Source organism: Panthera onca, chromosome F1 (genome assembly GCF_046562875.1).
Source record: "Panthera onca isolate mPanOnc1 chromosome F1, mPanOnc1 haplotype 2, whole genome shotgun sequence".
Lineage (NCBI taxonomy): Eukaryota > Metazoa > Chordata > Mammalia > Carnivora > Felidae > Panthera > Panthera onca.
In genome coordinates this window covers 447471-460093 of record NC_138355.1, presented here as the reverse complement: position 1 = coordinate 460093, position 12623 = coordinate 447471, and positions in this window count along the sequence as shown.

Below are 12623 nucleotides of genomic sequence, written 5' to 3'. Positions count from 1 at the left end.
GGGGCAGGAGTAAGGCCAGGGGCAGGAATTGTGGGAGGGCTGGGGGCAGGAGCAGGAACAGGGCCAGGGAAGGGGCAGAACAATGGCAGGGGTAGGAATAGAAACAGGGGCAAAGGCAGTGTCAGGGGCAGGAGTAGGAACAGTGGAAGCCACAGAGGCAGGAGCAGGAAGAGTGTCAGGAGAAGGAGCTGGAATAAAAGCAGGAATAGTGTCAGGAGCTGAGGCAGGAGCAGAGGCAAGAATTCGAGCAGGAGATGGTTCACTCTGCACAGGTGCTGGCTGTCCCTGCACAGGTGCCAGGTCATCTTCTGGCTCCTGGACTCCTGTAGGAGTCCCTCCAGACAGCACCTTCCCTGCAGAGCGGCTGATGCCAGCGATCATGTGGCCTGGAGACACAGTGGCTTCTGCTCCTGCACCTGACTCTTCAGAATAATACAGAGTGAAATTTGGAGCAAGTCTAAGTCCTCATCTGTGAGATGAGAAAGATCACCCCCATGCCTGCCTCTCCAGGTTCCTTGGCTTAGAGAGAACACACCTCTGAGCCTCCCAGAGAAGCCACAGCCAGGAACCCACACCAGGACCCGTTCCCCTCTGCAAACCACAGCTGGGTACTCTGAGGCCAGAGTTTGCTCCTGTCCTGGGTGACATGACCTGGGGGCTCCTCCCTGGGTGAACAATTACTGGCTGGCCCCATACACCCACATCACCCATCCTCAGCCTTCTCACCCTCAGGCTCTACCTCCGCAGGTGGTAGCTCCTGGACCAGTGACTGGCTGACCATTGTCCTGTACATTGTTGTGGACAGTGACCACTCCAAGCAATCTCCACTCCCTGTTTTTGGAGACTTCCAACTGGTCACTTTCTCCCTGTGTCCAGGGTGGCCCTCCTGGGTGGTTGGACACATGGGCATCTCAACAAGGTAGACAAAGCATGGGTCTGCCAGCCGCTTCCTGATCGCATATATAGTCTTCTGTAAAGACATTGAATAGGAGCCATCCCAGAGGTATCACAGCCGTGCCCAAACATCCTCAGGGTCCTTCTGCCTTCTCCCACTGATGCTTCTAGGTTGGACACTGACCTGTGTACAACCCTGTACCCATGACACAATGACATACAACTTCAGTGCTCAGGATGAACTTTGGGGACAACAGGAAAGCCCCAGAACACCCAGTCCCTCTCCGCCAGCCTTTACCTGGGTTGTGAGCATGACCCTCCACCAGGCCTCTGAATGCTCATCAGACTGCACCTGCTCAGTGGGCTCTCCACATGACCCTTCCTTCCAACACATAGACACATACACATGGGGGGGTGGGAAAGTGGGGCCACACAGGTCAGTAAGAGAGGTATCGGGCTTGACTGGCCAGATATGGGACTCTCTATGTTACCTTTGGTTCTTTCCAAGCTAGAATCCAGAGGTGCCCAGTGTGAGACATAGCACACTGTCTCCAGGATCATGAAGCAATGTCACTTTTGGCTTCCCTGAGCTGAAAGCCTGGTAACATGGGCACACAGCAGGAGAGCATGTTGCTTATGTGCAGGTTTCCAAACAAATAAGCCCAGCAGGACTCTGTGTCCAGAATGTGGGTGCCTGGTTACCCGAGTTCTGAATTCTGTTGTGCTCTGTTGTCAAGGAAGTGAGGTCACTGCCTGGTGGCTCCTTACCAGGCTTCTTTCTTATGCAACAGCCAGTCCCTCAGGCCTCAGTTGAGACAGGCTCCACTCCACCCCGTGCCCTGTCCATACAGTGACACCAACACACCTCACCCAAAGCTCCCAGGAGTCCTGGGTGCAGCCAGTGCCCCAGGGTTGAGGACATAGAGCTGAGTTGAGGCCAGACTCCTACCCTTGACCATAAGTGTGACCCTGAACAAATCCTGGCCTGCTCAGGGCCTCCAAAGTCTCCCCATCTGCACTGTGTGGTCATTCTGGCATCTACTTCTAGGCACACCATCAAGGGAGTGGCCTATAGAAACGCCCATACTTGCTTTCACATGAGGCTTATGCATACACTTGTCCAGGGAAGGGTGAGAAAAAGGTTACCATGGCATATAACACACTCTAAAGGGCCTGAGTTGGCTCTGGGGTCCAGAAAGAGCCACCCCTTCCTGCCTGGTTCCCAGGCCCAGTGGGAAATTTTAAATGAACTCATTCAGATCTTGTCCCGCCTGACACACACTTACAGGGGCTCCCATGATATTTGGGCTCAGGGCCCAGTGCCTCCTCTGGGCCAATGTGCTGAGCAGTCCCCATAGTGTCTCCCAGTGTTTCTGAATCCTGGTCACACATCCCTCCACTCCCGTGTGGGTGGCCCATCTGACTTTGTTCTAAGGGATAGAAGAGAATGATGGTGTGTCATTTCCAAGGTGCTTTGTGCAAGTCTGTGGTTTCTCCTGGTTTCCTCTCTCCTTTGTCCATTCTCTGTTTCTGCCTCACACTGTCTGTCTCTGTGTCTCCACATGACCAGAGCGGGTGGAATTCAGATTCCAGATGAGAATCCTCAGAATCCTCCCTGGTGCCCTGTTTTCCACACATGTCTTGGTATTCATATCCCTCCTGAGGCATCCTCCCGCATCCAGGACTGCCTCTGGAACCACTTCCTAGGGAGGACCTGAGACTCCAGCAAGGAAGCTCGTGACCTTCGTCTCCACAATGGCATCCATTGCTCTGTTGCGTTCCACAAACAAAGGTCCTCAGTCCTCCAAGTTCCAGGTTTTCCTCTGCTCATGACCTTGAGGGAGTAGAAGCATTGTCCTCGGATGGGATATATGCAGTATGTTCTCCACATCCATCCTGTTATTGCAAATGGCAAGATTTCCTTCTTCTTTAAACAGTATAATGCTAAGCAAAATAACTCATAAGATGAAAATTCCATTTTATTTCACTCATATGCACAATTTGGAACCTAAGCAAATCAATATTAGAGGAAAGGAGAAGCAATCCAACAAACTCAGAAACAAACTGTTGGACACCAGAGAAGAGATGGGTGGGAGATTGGGTGAAATGGGTGATGGGGATTATGACTATATACATACACATCTTGAACATTTTTGGCATTTGAAATATTTTGTGATTAATGTTGAAAATGTAAAAATAAAATGTATATTCCCTTACTTCTAATTGCATCCAGGAAAAAAAAAAACCTCTAGAAACAGCAAGAAATGGATGACAAAAGTTTATTATCAGAGAGCAGAGATTTACAGTGACTGAAATTGTATATTTATATTTATTTTCACATGAGAATACCTTCCTATCATCTACCTAAGATTACTTCTTTTTCATTGTAACATAAATCCTAAAAATCATTCATCATCATGTGTCTTGAACCTGTGGGGGTGTGATAAGCCCAATTAAAATTTTGAAAATTGTGTTCTATGAAAATTTTCTTTTTGATAGTAACATAATACCATTTAAGCAAACAAAAAAAGAACAAAATAATGAAAAATGACACAAACATATGGGAAGATATGCAATCCTCATGAATGGGAAGAATTAATATTGATGAAATATATATACAACCAGAGTAACCTAGGGATACAGTGGACTCGCTATCAAAATGCTAAAAGCGTTTTTCACAAAAGTAGAATAAAGATGCCAATATTTGAATGGAACCACAAACAAATCCACATAGAAAGCAATTTTGAAAAAAAAAGAAAAAGAAAAAGAACAAAGCTGGCATCATCACAATCTCACATTTCAAGATACACTGCAATGAGAAAAACCACAAAACATCATGGTATTGGCACAAACATAGTTACACAGATCAATGAAACTGAATAGAGACCCACACTTATATGGTCGATATATTTACACCATTAGAAAATTGAACAGGCATATGCAAAAGAAAGAACCTGGATCATTTCTTAATGATATATAAAATACCATCAAACTCTACTAAAGACCTAAATGTGAGACCAGAACACCATATATATATATGTTTTTTAATTTTTAATTTAAATTCCAGTTAGTTTACCTAAAGTGAAATATAGTTTCATATATAGCATATAGTGATTCAACCTTTCCGTACATCACACAGTGATCATTACAAGTTCACTCCTTAATCCCCATCACCTATTTACTCCATTTCCCACTGACCTCCCTCTTGGTAACCATCAGTTTCTAATCAATACTTAAGAGTCTGTGGTTTGATTTGCTTCTTTCTCTTTTTACTCATTTTCCTCATTGATTTTCTTTCTTGAATTTGACATGTGAGTGAAATCACATGGTATTTGTCTTTTTTCCCACTGGCTTATTTCGCTTAGCCTCATACCCTCTCTCTCAGCCACATGACCTTGCTAATAGCAAGAATATGTTGTTGTTGGCACAAGAGCAGATACTAAGATCAATGGAACAGAATAGAGAACCCAGAAATGGACCCACAAATGTATGGCCAACTCAGCTTTGACAAAGCAAGAAAGAACATCCAATGGAATAAAGACAGTCTCTTCAGCAAGTGGTGCTGGGAAAACTGGACAGCGACATGCAGAAGAATGAACATGAACCACTTTCTTTCTCCATACACAAAAATCAACTCAAAACGGATAAAAGACCTCAAAGTAAGACAAGAACCCATCAAAATCCTCGAGAGAAAGCAGGCAAAAACCTCTTTGATCTTGCCCACAGCAACTTCTTACTCAACACGTCTCCAGAGGCAAGGAAAACAAAAGCAAAAATGAACTAGTGGGACCTCATCAAAATAAAAAGCTTCTGCACAGCGAAGGAAACAATCACCAAAACTAAAAGACAACCGACAGAATGGCAGAAGATATTTTCAAACGACATATCAAATAAAGGGTTAGTATCCAAAATCTATAAAAACTTATCAAACTCAACCCCCAAAAAACAAGTAATCCAGTGAAGAAATGGGCAAAAGACATGAATAGACACTTCTCCAAGGAAGACATCCAGATGACCAACCAACACATGAAAAAATGCTCAACATCTCTCATCAGGAAAATACAGATAAAAACCCATGAGATACCACCTTACACCTGTCGGAATGGCTAACATTAACAACTCAGGCAACAACAGATGTTGGCAAGGATGCGGAGAAAGAGGATCTCTTTTGCATTGTTGGTGGGAAAGCAAGCTGGTGCAGCCACTCTGGAAAATATTATGGGGGTTCCTCCAAAAGCTAAAAATAGAACTACCCTATGACCCAGAATTTGCACTACTAGATATTTTTTCCAAGGGATACAGTTGTTCTGTTTCAAAGGGACACATGCACTCCAATGTTTATAGCAGCACTATCAACAATAGCCAAAGTATGGAAAGAGCCCAAATGTCCATCGATGGATGAATGGATAAAGAAAGTGTGGTATATATATATACAATGGAGTATTACTCGGCAATCAAAAAGAATGAAATCTTGCCATTTACAACTATGTGGATGGAACTGGAGGGTATTATTCTAAGCGAAATTAGTCAGAGAAAGACAACAATCCTAAGACTTCACTCATACGAGGACTTTAAGAGACAAAACAGATGAACATATGGGAAGGGAAACAAAAATGATATGAAAACAGGGGAGGGGGGACAAAACAGAAGAGACTCATGAATATTGAGAACAAACTGAGGGTTGCTGGAAGGGTTGTGGGAGGGGGGGTGGGCTAAATGGGTAAGGGGAATTAAGGAATCTACTCCTGAAATCATTGTTGCACTATATGTTAACTAACTTGGATGTAAATTTAAACAAATAAAAAAATAAAATTAAAAAAAAAAGAAAATAAAAAGAATACTTTGTTGTTTGTTTTGTTTTCTTGGTGTAGAAATATTCCATTATATGTAATACCTATACATGCATTTCCTTACCTATTCATTGGTCAATGGACACTTGACCAATTTTGGCTATTTTAGGTAATGCAAGTATAAACATCTGGGTGCACATATTCCTCTGAAATATTATTTTTGTGTTCTTTGTGTAAGTACCTAGTAATGCAATCGCAGAATCATAGGGTACTTATATTTTTCACTTTTTGAAGAAACTCCATACTGTTTTCCAGAGTGGCTGCACCAGTTTGCATTCCCACCAACAGTGTAAGAGGTTACGTCCTTCTCCACAACCATGCTAACAGGTGTTATTTCCTGTTTTGCTGATTTTACCCATTCTGAGAGTGTGATCTGATATCTCATTGTAGTTTGAATTTGCATTTCCCTGATGATCATATATTGGGCATATTTCAAAGGGTCTATTGGCCATCTCTATGTCTTCTTTTAAAAAATGTCTTCTCATGTCTTCTGCCCATTTTTAATTGTATTAATCAGTTTTTGCGTATTGGGTTTTATAAGTTCTTTATATATCTTGGATACTAACACTTACCAGATATGTTATTTGAAACTATCTTCTCCAAGTTTGTAAGTTGCCCTTTAGTTTGTTTGACTGTTTCCTTCACTGTGCAGAAGCTTTTCCTTTTAATGAAGTCCCCAAAATTTATTTTTGCTTTTGATTCTCTTTCTTCAAGACACATATCAGCAAAGAAGTTGCTACAGCTCAACTGAAAGAAGTTATTGCCTGTGTTATTTTCTAGGATTTTTATGGTTTTAGGACTCACATTTACATTTTTAATCAACTTTGATTTTAATTTTGTGTATTGTGTATGAAAGTGGTACAATTCCATTTTTCTCATGTCGCTTGCCACGTTTCCAAACACTCTTTGTTGAAGAAACTGTCTTCTGCATAGGATATTCTCTCCTTTTTTGTCAAGATTATTTGACTTAGGGGCAGATTCATTCCTGTGTTTTCTATTCTGTTCTATTGGTCTGTGTGTCTATTTTTATGACAGTAGTATACTTTTTTGATTATTCCAGATTTTATTTATTTATTTATTTATTTATTCATTCATTCATTCATTCATTCATTCATTTATTTACTCCAATACAGTGGAGTGTTGACATCAGGAGTAGAACCCAATGATTCATCACTTGCATATAACACCCAGAGCTCAACCTATCAAGTGTCCTTCTTAATGCCTACAACTATTTAGCCCATCCCACCCCTCACTTTCCCTCTGTCAACCCCCTGTCGGTTCTGTGTATTTAATAGTTTTTTATGGTTTACATTGCTCTCTGTTTTTCTCTTACCTTTCCTTCCCTTCCCCAGTAATTCTGTTGTGCTTCTTAAATTGTGCATATGAGTGAAATCATATGATACCTGTTTGTCTCTGGCTGACTTTTTTTCCCTAGCTTAATACACTATTTCCATACACGTTGTTCAAAGAGCAAGGTTTCATTTCTTTTCCTTGCTAAAGAGTATTCCATTGTATATATATGCCACATCTTCTTTATCCATTCATCAGTTGATGGACATTTAGGCTCTTTCCCTAATTTGTCTGTTTTTGATACTGTTGCTATAAATTTGGGGTGCATATGGTTTTCAAATCAGCACGTTTGTATCCTTTGTATAAATACCTAGTAGTGAAATTGCTGGCTCATAGCCTAGTTCTATTTTTAATTTCTTCAGAAACCTCTGTAATGTTTTCCAGAGTGGCTGCACCAAGAATACCTAACAATTATAAATATTTAAGATCCCAGCATCGGAGGGCCCAAATATATAAATCAATTAATCACAACCACAAACACATTTACTAAAAACAATGCTGTAATACTAGGTGACTTTACTACCTCACTTACAACATTGGGTCACTCCACCTTTGTAATATAATTTGAAATCTGGTATTGTGATACCTCCAGCTTTGCTTTTCTTTTTCAAGTTTCTTTGGTCTATGGTGTTTCCATATTCATTTTAGGATTGTTTAATCTATCTGTGTCAAAAATGCTGTTGGTATTTTCACAGGGATTGCATAAAAGTGTAGACTCTTGGGGCGCCTGAGTGGCTCAGTCGGTTGAGCGGCTGACTTTGGCTCGGGTCATGATCTCGCGGTCCGTGAGTTTGAGCCCCGCGTCAGGCTCTGTGCTGACAGTTCAGAGCCTGGAGCCTGTTTCAGATTCTGTGTCTCCCTCTCTCTGACCCTCCGCTGTTCATGCTCTGTCTCTCCCTGTCTCAAAAATAAATGTTAAAAAAAATAAAAAAAAAATGTGTAGACTCTATTGGACAGTATAACCTTTTTAACAATATATGCTTTTTAATCCATGAACATGGGACATTTTCCCATTTCTCTGTGTCATCTCCCATTACTTTTCAGAGCACAGGTATTTCACCCCTGTCCTTTTTAAATTTTGGTTTATTTTTAAATATCTGATGCAATTGTAAATGGAATTGATTGCTTATTTTCTTCCTGCTGCTTCATTCCCATTGCATAGAAACATAATAGATTTCTGTACATTGAGTTTGTGTTCTCAGGGTTACTGAATTTGTGTAACAGTTCTAGCAGTGTTTCTGTAGAGTTTAGGTTTAGTATAGAGATTATCCTGTTATCTGCAAAAAGAGAACCTACTTAGTATTCTTCTGTGTCATTTGCATATCCTTTATTTTTATTTAATTTCAATTTTTATTTTTGTCTATTTGCTGTGGTGTGGGTATGACTTCCTGTACTATCTTAAATAACAGTGGTGAGAACACACATCCTTATCATCTTCTTCAACATGGAGGAAAAGCTCTCAGTTTTTCTCCATTGAGGATAATATTAGCTGTGGGGTTTTCATAGATGGTTTTTATTATATTGAGGTATGATCCCTCTACACATGCTTTAATGAGGGTTTTTAAAATAAATGGATGCTTGTCAATTATTTTTGTGTCTATTGAATGGATTAGATTGTTCTTATCCTTTCTCTTATTGACATGATGTATCACATTGATTAATTTGTGAATATTGAACCACCCTTGCAGCCCAGGAATAAATCTCACTTGATCATGGTGAATAATTTTTTAAATGTATTGTTTGGATGACTACTATTTCATTGAGAATTTTGCATCTCTGCTCATCAGGGATATTGGTAGTTATCTTTCTTAGTGGAGTATTGATCTGGTTTTGGTATCTGTGTGATGCTGGACACTTAGTGTGAATTTGCAAGTGTCCCTTCCTTTTCTATATTTTAGGAAAATTTGAGAAGAATGGGTATTAATTTTTGTCTAAATGTTCGACAGAAGGTTCATGTGAAGGCATCTGGCCCTAGATTTGTATTGTTTGGGAGATCTTTGATTATTTACTCTCATTCTTTGCTGGGTATCCGTCTGTTAATGTTTTCTATTACTTCCTCTTTCAGTTTCGGTAAACCACATTTCTCTGCATTGTCCAATTTCTTGGCATATGGTTTTTCTTTACATTATTATATAATTGGTGGCAGTTTTGTGGTGTTGACTGTTATTTCTCCTTCTCATTTTTTGTTTTATTTATTTGGGTCATTTCTCTTTTCTTTCTGATATTGTGACTAGACGTTTATCATATTTTTTTTCAACAATACTAGCTCCAGGTTTCATCGATCTGTTCTCTTTATTCTTTGTTTGGTTGTTTGTTTGTACTTCCTATATTATTTATTTCTACTCTCTATATTATTTCCTTCCTTTGGTTGGTTTCATTTCTTGTTTGCTTTCTATCTCCTTTAGGTGTAAAATTGTGTTGTTTGAGCTTTTTCTAGTTTCTTGAGGTAGATCTGTATTGCTATATACTTCTCTCTCATGCTCACTTTTCTTGCATACCAAAGGTTTGTACCATTGCATTTTCCTTTTCATTTGCTTCCATGCATTTCTAAAATTTCTTCTTTGATTTCCTCATTTCCTCATTATTGTTTAGCAGCACGTTGTTTAACCTCCATGTATTTGTAGACTTTAGAATTATTTTCTAGTGATTGACTTCTAGTTTCATAGTGTTGTGACCAGAAAATATGCATAGTATGATTTTAATATTTTGTATTTTCTCAGGCATGTTTTGTTACCTAGTATGCAATGCATTCTAGAGAATGTTTCGTGTGTGCACTTTATGAGAATGTGTATGATGCTGTTTTAGGATGAAATGTTCTGAATATATCTGTTATCCAGTGTATCATTCAAATCTACAGTCTCCTTGTTGATTTTCTGTTTATATGATCTTTCCATTGAAGTAAGTGGGGTTTTAAATCCCCTAACTTATTTTAGTACAATCGGTTAGTTCCTTTATGTTTGTTAGTAATAATTTTATATATTTGTGTGATACCATGTTGGCTGCATAAACATTTGCAATTACTATGTCTTCTTCTTGCATTGACACTTCTATTATTTTGTACTGTCATTCTTCATCTCTTGTTTAATGTCTTTGTTTAATATCTAGTTTCTCCATGTAAACTTTGATGCTCTAGCTTCCTTTTGACATTCACTTACATGATTCACACTTCTCCATCCCCTCACTTTCAATATGTAGGTGACTTTAGCTCTAAAACACATCTCTTCTAGGCCGCTTTCAGTTGGATCTTGTTTCCTTACCCATTCTGAAACCCCTTACATTTTGACTGGAGCATTTAATCCATTTTCATTCAAGCAAATTATTGATAGATATTTGTTGGTAGGTTATATTTGTTGTTAGATATTTATTGATAGTTATTGTTTCTGGAGTTTTTCTCTGATACTTTCTTGTCATTGTCACTTCTATCTCTTTTGTTCACTCAATCAGTCCTTTATATTATGTCTTTCAGGACTGGTTTAGTGGTCAGAAACTCATTCAGTTTTCATTTCTCTGGGAAAATCTTTATCTCTCCTTTTTCTCTGAATGAAACCCATTCCGTATACTGTACACTTGGCAGCAGATTTTTCCCAATCAGCACCTTGAATAGATCATCCCACTCACTTCTGACTTGTCAAGATTTTGCTGAGAAATCTACAGCTAGCTTATGGGCCTTATCTTCTTTTGTCTTACTGATTTTAAGATGTTGTTTTTATCAGTATAAGTTGTAAATCTATTGACCACATACCTTGATTTGGGTCTGGTCTTGTTGATTAGGTTTGGGCTTTCTGTGCCTCCTGGGTCTGGATATCTGTTTCCTTTTCCAAATTAGAAAATTTTACAGCTATCGTTTCTTAGAGGAAATTTTCCACTTCTTTCTTTCTCTTCAATCACTCCTATAATACATGTTATTATATTGGATGGAGTCACTGAGGTCCCTAAGTCTATTGCCATTTTGCATAATACTTTTTCCTTTTTGTTCAGCTTGATTACCATCCAGAACTGTGTCTTCTAATCTTAATTCATTCCTCTGTTTCTTCCATCCTACTTTTTACTCCTTCAAGCATGTTTCTCATTTTAGGCACACCACTGAGTTTCAAAACTCAAATTTTAGGGATTCTCTCAGAATGGACCTCTGCTGCTTCTTGGGGGAGGGTCTGGCCATGCTTTTGCTGGCCTTTGCAAAACAAATAAATGAACAAACAAAGCAAAAAAAGCAATTGCATGACTAAGCGACTGTTCAGTTTCACTCATAACAGAGCAGAAAGCACGCACCCCTGCTTGTAGCCCTCAGCTGGAGCAAGTGCCCTCTCTTATGCCTGGAAATAGCACAGCACATTGGCAGGACCTATCTTTCTTGTGACCCAAGGGATCCTCAGAACACACTGTCACTCCTGGGATTCTATTGTGTTTCACCACTTGAGCCCCTTAACCAGGCACTTCCCCTACTGTGGAAAACTGCTGAAAGGTTGAGATTTTGCGCGATGTTCCTTATACTACTTTGCTGTAGCTTCTGTAAGCAGGCTCCGTCCTGGTGGCTGGACCCAGAGCAATTTCTCCCCAGGTAAACTCTGCATCTCCTACCTTCCAAACAGTGGTCCGTTTTCTACATAAAGTTTTGCAGTTTTTGTTCATTACAGATTCTGATTTATTTCTTTGGATTTCAGAATGATTTAATAACTGTCTAGCTGTGTTCAAAGCATGAGACAAGCTTAGGGTCTCCCTACTCCTCAACCATCTTAACTCCTGCCTCCATCACCATACATAGTTATATTTTTTTCTTGTGATGAGAATTGTTAAGAGGTACTTCTAGCAACTTTCAAGTATGCAATACACTATTAACTATATTAAATACCCTTATGACATTATTTTATAACTGGGCGTTAGTACCTCTTTACCCCATTAACCAATTTTGATCATTTTTCTATCCCTACCTCTGGAAATCACCAGTCCATTCTCTATACTTTTGAGCTCTATTTTTCTTAGCTTCCATATATAGGTATTTCTCATGGTATTTGTCTTTCACTGTTTGACTTATTGTACTTAGAATAATTCCCATAAGACCCATCCATCCATGTTCTAAAAGGCAGGATTTTTTTTTTAACTCAATAATAGTCCCTTCATATTTGTCCCACATTTTCTTTGTCCATGTATCTATTTGATGGACCCAAGTTGTTTTCATATTTTGGCTACTGTAAATAATGCTGCAATGCACATGTAGATACATATATATTTTTTTAGTGTTTATATCATTTCTCAATATATACTCAGAAGTGAAATTGCTAGATCATGTCTTAGTTGTATTTTTAATTTTTTAAAGAAACCTTTACACTGTTTCCCATAGTGGCTGCATGAATTTACATTCCCACCAATAGTACACAAGTATTTCCTTTTTTTTCTATATACATGCAAACTCTTTTTTTATTATTTCTTGGCTTATGATAATAGCCATTCTACTCCATATGAGGTAATGGCTCCTTGCTTTCATTTGCATTTCTTTGATAATTCCTGGGGTTGGCCACCGTGACATTTACC